At 39.4% G+C, this 8,775-nt stretch overlaps 1 protein-coding gene across 2 annotated transcripts in view; it reads right to left on the reverse strand.

Moving 5' to 3' along the window:
- Positions 1 to 2,767, reverse strand: part of LOC105693009 (acyl-CoA Delta-9 desaturase) — a 27,257-nt gene extending 24,490 nt beyond the window's left edge. The window contains exon 1 of one of the 2 annotated variants that reach the window (XM_012412634.3): positions 2,579 to 2,767. The gene's annotated coding sequence lies outside the window, so the exon portion shown is untranslated. Of the gene's footprint in view, positions 1 to 43; positions 612 to 2,578 lie in introns of those variants that run through there. The other variant, XM_012412633.3, reaches the window with a different exon arrangement.
- Positions 2,768 to 8,775: the final 6,008 nt, after the last annotated feature.

Here is an 8,775-nt window from a genome sequence, read left to right on the forward strand (position 1 = left end):
CACCCGTTTCGGGGGTCGTAATAGGTGATCAAATTCTACGTACCTGTTGAGTTAAATAACCAATGGGCAAAGCACTGAATTCACAAGTACGATTGCCTTGAAAAAAAAACCGTACAAACACAACGTACGCGAAATAAATTTACTCTACTATTTCGACAACAAATAGATTTCAGGAAACGTAATCCTCGGATTCCGACCAACTGACAGCGCCAGATACACTGACGCACCGGCACCACGCGGACGGTTTATATTAACCTGATTCGGGACCAGTTGCTACGGCAGCGCCCCGTCGCGGAGAACTTGGAAGCGGCCGGCTTTTTTTTTTTGTATTCATTTTTTTTTTTCTTAACCCGTGCAGCAAACCCGCGGGGCCGAAGATAAGGGGTGAAGTGTATGGAATATACGTCTGCGTATAATCACGTAGAACGCGCGCATCTGTGTTGTTGCTGCTGACATTCGTTAATCTTTCATAGTTTTTTTCACTTATTGTTATTCCACGCTTGCACCGGGATCGGCAGCGTGCGCAAATTACAATTCTGGTCGTTCGTTTTTTTTTTTTTTTATGGGATCTTTTTTTTACAACTCACAATTAAATCGCCTCCTCAAGACCACGATCGAGTAACGACCGCCGTTGTAGCGTAATCGTTGTACTACGTACGTTAGCGGCATTAATTTTACAATAACAATTATATCATCTGAATTTTCAGAGGAGGGGGTAATAATCGGTGAACGTTGAATGGAAATTCTCCTAGTGTTGGAAAAATCCTCCGAGTGAGTTTATGCGCGTTCCCGTTTATCTCTGGGGATTATATCATCGAATTTCAAGTCGATTAATGAACAGTACATAAGTCAGGAAAGAAAAAAAACTCGAAAATCTCTCCATCCGTCGATCTGAGGACCTTTAAGCTGTACAGGATGTGACTTCTACAAATATATCCTCAAACGCACCTATGTTTAAGTTTCAAATCGTTAATGAGTCTGATTGTCATACTGTAATATACATTGGCAGGAAAATATATTTGAACAGAGCGTCATTCTTTTACTCTACAGAATGAATGCTGGAATCACAATTAACCTTGGGAATTACAGTTTCTGCTTTCGATTTTTACCTGTGCATTAATTAAAAATTCCGACCATTTCATCTTTCGCCAAGAATAACACCGTTGGTTATGCCGTACGGTGCACGTACGTATGAATCTAGCGGATCGTCGGTATCGAAAGGAACAATTTTTGCGTAAACATATTTGGTCGGTTCACTCTATGAAATAAATTTGTTTTCTCGTTCTTATGAGTTAATTTTTTTGTATTTTTTGCATCACTCCACATACGACCACAAATTTTTGACGTGCGTATAATAAACACCAGCAAACGCAATAAGTTCGCAACGATTTGGGTCGTTTTATACAAAAAATTTACATGTGAAAAAATTGAAGATTTTGCCTAAAATTCATTGTCCATGATTTAATTAGGACTGAAAAAGTACGAATTTTGAGGAAAGCCATGTATTTGGAAATGGACCTTCGCGATCAATACTGCAGATGAAATTTTACAGGATTCTCTCCATCCACCTAATTCACTTCGGATGAAGCATACTTTGATTAATTCAAGGATGAGTCACGGTTAACTTCAAGTGTTTCCACAAATGAGGAATAGTTTGAGTGAGAAAATGATGAAAGTTCCGCAATTTTTTTTTTTTTTTTTTTTTTTCTTTGCAAAAACTCATCAATCTACTGCGGTGTAATTTTTTATAGATCAATTTTGACGTTCCAAGCGTAGGCGATATAATTATATTTTAATGAATTTAATTTTTTAGTAACCATATACCGCGCTACACGTGCGACGTACATTGGCTCCTGCGGTAAAAATCAGAGCTTCACAAAATGAAAATAAATATTTGCAGCCTGCCAACACGGTGGCAATAATCGTTCATCTCTATAATTGATAAATATTTTCACGTGTCGCAGCTAGCCTATGTAGATATCGATAAAATTGATTTCATGTGCAATTATGTATCGTTCGGAACTAAACAAACAAAAGACATACCGAGTGTTGTAGAAAAAACTAACAAAACAAAATTACACATCACGCCCGCAAGACTTTCTCAACAACAAAATTTGCAGAATGTATATTATTTTTGAACTAATAGCGATGAAAAACGTTTAATTTTATACGTGCGTCACACGTGGTCATCGTATGAATATAACGCGCGTGTGCGCTAGTTTATTACATGTATACATGTGTGTTTATTTTTTTTGCAAGTGTTGAGTGTCAATTGTAGTTAACGGAAAATATGAATGATGTGTTTTTTTTTTTTTTTTTCTTAAAAAAAGAAAGAGCGCTAACTTATTGTTGGAAATAAATTTGCGCCAGTGTTAGTTGGGATGTGGACGTAGGTGGGTTCGGCTTGGAGTCAAGAAGTCCTACCGCCGTGTAATTGTATTACGTAAACATATCTATATACATTCACAGTTGCTCGTACCAATATTGATATGAAGTACATGCACGAGCGGATAAAGTGACTAATTGTAAGTCCAATGTTCGAAACTACCAAAATGCATCGTTAATTTGCAAAACTCACGTGTTGCGGGTTCGAAGAATCCGTCGGCGGTGTTCCGATTTGCGAATAGACCGTAGGACGGATCTACGCTGGTTACGTAGGGAAATTATGGAACGATGCGATTGCGATGCTTCCAGAAAAAGTATCACGCGATTACGTTGGTATCGATATCGAGGAAGATAGAACGACGACGACGACGACGACGACGACGACGATTCTGCTGGCGCGGATCAAAGAATATACATGACCGTGATATTCGCTGACGATAAAAAGGATAGCCGGTTAATAATTGACCGGCATAAAATAGACGTGCGGATAGGAAGGATTTGATTGCGAGTTCGCGGGCGAGGAAACGGTGCGCAGGGTCACGTGCGCATCAGGCGATGCTTGGCCCAACGGCCATACGGCCACACGGCCAAATCCACTGCTCGATTCTCGGTGGCGTGATACCTCCCCTCTTTTCACTTGCCTCGCTGCACTCACTACCACCGACAAACTTGGCAGATCAACGATTATTCTTTCTCTATCTACCTCCCTTCCTCCGTCCACCTTTTCACCGACTGATGCCACGCCAATTTTCCATCTAGTTTCGCGCTCCGCGATCCATCGTTACGATCGCCCTGAATTTTCCAAGAATCGGAGGCTGCTGGACGATGAGAAAAATGATCGAACCGGCGGTTAGAAGAAGTGGCAGAAGTAGAAGATGTTGTTCATCTCCCCCTCGCCGGAGGTAAAAGTGAGACGATTCTTTTGAGGATCGTTGGAACACGTTTGTATTGTTATCGAGATTCGAAGGCGAGTAGCTACGTGCGAATCGCAGCTAAACGCGCTGATGCGTTTTCAAAGCTGGATCCTGCAGGTATCTAGGCGCGAGATGCGCTGACGAATGAAAATAATAACGAGGAGCAAAGGCGATCCATAAATCACGTGATGAGGACAGGGATCTGAAGCATTGCGTGACATTGGCATCGTGAACGGTTTTACCGGGAGTCTAAAGTTCGTAAAAATAGATGACGCGTCGCGGCTTACACCACGTGTTGAATCTCCGCGAGATTCACTCACAATCAGCGGTCCATCGTACTTTGAATGAACCACAACCACCACGTCGACGGGGTGCGCCGAAGGATGCGGACCCGTTTCCGACGACCACGTAGCCCGCTCGTTCGGTCGTTGCAGTCTACGTGTACATACAGCTGACACGTACCACCTTATCCCATATGATTACAGATTACGTCAGGTCGATATTGTTTTACGTAGGTCATGACGCCACGTGCAAATACTACGTTCTTGGACCGGTGTTGTTGATCGTCCGTCGAAGATACCGTGGTCGTATGATACCCCCAGCTGATGTATGTATATTATATTGTTGAGACGCCGCACTTGAAAGATTAATTGTAAGCTGGAATTAGCGACAACGGACCAGAAAGTTGGAACAATAATTATCTCACCATCCGCATAGGAGGGGAATATAGAAAATAATTATTGATTCCGCTAGCTGCTTCGTTTGAAGTATTTTTTTTGTCAATCATTTTCCATCAATTTAACAATTGTAAATGTAACGAATAGAGGAGTAGCTGAAGATAATACGGAAAGAGATTTCTGCGTAAGTATGAAATTGATATCGTATTCGATACTGAGAAAGAGGATAAATAAAAACCGGTCAGGAATCAAAGCAACAGACTGGACCATTATTATTGCGTTACTGACTCCCGGCATACCGAAATCGAAGTATAGCTGTTATTGTCGGTCAGCAAAATCTGTAAACGTGAAATCTATGTGCGATTTTATTGCCTATGAAATGTACATACACATGTGCTATACGATTGCGAATGGATACTCACCAATGAGCACGAATCTATTGTATAAATATATCTGAAACGTTGAAAAAAAAAAAAATCTTCAGGAAATAAGATTTTACCGTCACTGTTGAAATTCGTGGGTAAAAACAAGGAGTTGAAATAGTTGTAGCTTGTGACATCTCCGGTTGAAAAGACGCACGTACACACATATACATACATACGTCCTTTGGCCGTTGGAATCGTTTATATTCGCGAGACATCTACCTAATAGACGTTTATTCAATGATATCAACTTGACGGAATGTCAGCTGAATCAAGTGTCAATTGCGAACTGACACCTTTCATCATAGACTCGTCCAACGAAAAGAGTCGACGATACCGAAATCGTTGATATTCCATACAAGAACAATTGTGCATTGACAAATTCGAAATAGCCTTTTTTTTTATATTATTTTATTGTCAGCGTTGCTCGCATGGCGAATATTTAAATATATCACACGTGTGATCATGGCGATTTTTTTTCGAATAGAATTTGATTTCAATTCGGAAATGATAATCAATTATAGCTTCTTCTCCGTCCACAATGAGATTCACGCGAGATTCGATGTCACGAACATGTGGGTGAATTCGCTCGCTGCTTTGACGCTTTGAGCTCTTTTTTTCTCCCCTCCTTGTTCGCTAGTGTTTCATTTTCCCAGTAATTTTTTGCAACCGTTTTTCACTCTTTGTAATTAACAGTTTCACGAAGGATATCAAAAATACTATTGTGCCAAAACTGCTTTCGACATGCGAGTGTTGTCAAATTTGACGCGTCCTCTGTTCTCCAATCTCGTCAGCAATGGAAAAAGTTCAAAGAAAGCATTTTGAATTTTCCTCCCCTGTAAAGCAAAAAAAAAAAAATTGAATGACGTAAAATTAATTTCCACCCATAGAATGTGATCGTTGAATACACTGTAGGTCAACGTGTCGCAATCAAGTCAAGATTAGTCAGCCGTACAACATTCAATGTATGAATATTAGTTCACGATGATTGTACGTTATTTAATACCATTTACGTAGTTTCGTATCCGATGGAAATTGCAAAAAAGTGCTTACAATTTATTCAACTTATCACGTAAAACATGACCGTGTGAAAGTTAGGGCAGGAAGAGACAGAGAGGTGGAGAAAGAAAAGGAGGGAAAATTATAAAAACCGCAAAATACGCCGTGAAACCCACCCTATCAAATTTTAAGGACCAGATAACTTGTGCTCGTGACGATTTTACTTGAAAAATTTTTTATTCAAAATCCAAAAAAAAAACGTAGGATTATAGTAATAGTTGTTCGTTTTTTTTTTTTTTTTTTCTATCGTCCCCGATGTCGCGTCTTCGTGTGCGCTACATCGATTAACCTCGCGGAATTCGACGCGATCGTGAACACGTACGCAAATGTATGATGCACGATGTGCAACGATCGCGGCAATTAAAAATTGAAACAAAAATGAAAATCAGCATGAATGATTCGCGTGTGTACAAGTATGTACATACAATAAGTCGAACGAATAATTAGAGAAATCGTAGTGTAATGTGCCATTACAGTAGAACGGACATAAGTGAACTCGAACTTGAACCGAAGAACTTGACCTCCGTAGCTCACCGCATACATGTGCTTAGATTTCTTTCTCATCGGCCTCACGTACGATGCACCATTGAAGCATGTCGCGTTTATCTCGACCTTTGTATAACTTTATGAGTCACAAAAAATCTAAGTCACTATCACAATTCGCCCGTGCTCCGTCGATAAGAACGAAAAAAAGAGATGCATGCAGATAACGGCGGTCATCGTAAACGTTTCAACTATGAAATCCTATAGACTCTGGCGGGGGCTGGTAACTTTGAAAAAGCTTAGCGAAATCGTTTACGGTTATGAAACGGAAGAAAAATGCAAGTTCTTGAATTGCGTCAATTTTCTTTCACCGAGGTGATCGGTAATCGTATGTACCGGAACAACGTACATTTGTAATGACTGGACACGACTTGAGGGTGCACGTGCACCTTGGAACCAAAAAAAAATTAATATCAATACATAATTAAAAAAAAACGACATTCTTTCGAATTTTAAATAAGTTTTATGCTAAGTTAAACTAGAATCAATTATTTTACAATGCATGCATTAACGTTATCGTTCATCAGCAGCTATCGTAGCACACGCTGTAGATATATAAACTCGGAGTACGCAAAAACAGGGATAAAAATGAATGAGATAAAAAATGAAAAGAATAATACTAGTGAAAGACTGGAAAGATCGGGGGTCATGTAACCCATGAAAGGACACGTGGTTCGGTGTCATCAATATCTTCTAATTTCATTGATACAACCATATTTTTATTGCACAACTGATGCTTGCGTGAAACTGTGCGAATGTAACCGTTAGGTATAGACGGATGTGTATAATCTGCAATCGGATGTTGAATGTATTGGAAAGTTTACGTGAGATATTTTAAATCCTTCAGATTATACCGCTCTCTGATTGTGAATCGTGGCGGAAATATTTTTCGACATGTTCTTCATTGAAAATACGCGACGTGTAGTGTTTCAATATTATAATATATAAATTTCCGTTAATAAACAAAAATCTACGAAAAATTCCACACGAGCTTCGCGATGGTCGTTAAAATTTTTTGGCGTCATATCCATCGCGCGAAGGATTTGAATTATAATTTTTATGATTCGCTACATCAATACTTTCGAATATTAAAATCTCTGTACTCTCTATCAGAGAATTTTTTTTTCCGGCGTGAAAATCAGAAAATTTTCCCGACCATCCAAAGAAAAGGTGTATGAATCAAGAATCAAAAGTCTCCCTCTTTTGGAATTACAATTTTTACGTTCGGATCGGCAAAAAATTCTATTAGTTTTCACGATATTTTGCTGATTCCTCTTTTCTGTTTAAACGGTGCAACAGGAACTCGACAATTTCTATAGGTATGGAACTAAATCAGTCGTCAGTCGTTGTTTTTGCGACAGTCAATCGTTTTCGCGATTCTATCTCATGAAAAAGTATGTAGAAAAATGGGAATATTCGTAGAAAATAAGAAAAAAAAAAATTTTCAAAACACAGGGGTGAGTGTCTGTTTATTCTCGACGAAGAAACGTGAAAGAAATTCGGACCAATTTAGAGCGATGAGATTAGAAAATTTTTTATCTCTCGCAAACTGTCGTTTGTGAGATGTTCCAAGATTTCTAAAAGGTACTTCCATTGATCGCCATATGTAACTTCTTCATCGACCAATTGGTTGCAACTGTTCTCTGAATCGATCAGCGCTGTCAACTCTATACATTAGAAGTTCACCACCTCTGCCTTTTTTTTTTCTTTGCTTCTATCTCCTCGTTTTTTTGGAGAAATTTCTAACGCAACGCATCACGATCGTGTGTGTACGGAATTTTATCGCACATATAAAGTAGAGAAGAGTAGAACCACAATAACACACAGCTGACTGTGAAAAGATTATGAAAATTCGCGGTTTGGTGGGCAGCGGCAGTAACGGCCGCTAATTATATCGCCTTTCAGCCATGAGCCATCCGTGCGCCACGTGAAGTACTATTTTTGCACTCCGTTAAAAAAGTCATACACCCGAAGTCATCGGAGTCAGGATACAAATTAGAGCGTTGAGAAACGGATGAAAATTTTCATTGGCATTTGACCGACCGTACATAGTTATGTACATGTGTAGACTAAATCGGGATCAGCACGTATCGATAACCTCACATTGTACCGGTTGTATCGGTCTCGTGTATAGCTTCCTGATAGCCGGATAACGAATAACCACGCGGATGACGCGTGGGCAGTCCTTATACTTGACGAGTATCGCGAATGTATTGAACTTATACCATAAATATCCGCGGTAATATATACGTGTACGATAACGCAACGTAATGAGTACCGGTAACAACGACGATCCCGCCTTTTCCGGGTGACCGTAAACTTATTGCTCATCAATTTTTCCATGATCTATGGGCAACTCGAAAAAACACGAAGGGAGGATACGGATTCGTCTGTACATTTTTTAATTTTATTAAATAAACATGAATGGATAAGGGAATTTGAAAATATTTCGTTTGAAATTGAAACTCTTCCACGGGAAACGCTTTGGATATACGACTGTTTTTTTCAAGTTATTTCATGTATACCAATCGGATTTTGGACAGTGTAAATATCTCCCGATTCTCTTTGGAGGAATAAAAGATGCCGCTGCTTATTAGCAAAGCCATTGGTAGAGTTTGCTCGTATTAGTAAAGCATAGTATTTTTGTATGTTCCTCTGTAATATTGGCATAGATATCGCACGTGAATCGACTGCATAGACCCAGACCCGCCAAAACTATTTGTGAAATTTTTGTTGGAATTTATTACCTACAGAGTTTCAGATTTGTCAAAATCG

This window comes from Athalia rosae, chromosome 6, assembly GCF_917208135.1.
Source record: "Athalia rosae chromosome 6, iyAthRosa1.1, whole genome shotgun sequence".
NCBI lineage: Eukaryota > Metazoa > Arthropoda > Insecta > Hymenoptera > Athaliidae > Athalia > Athalia rosae.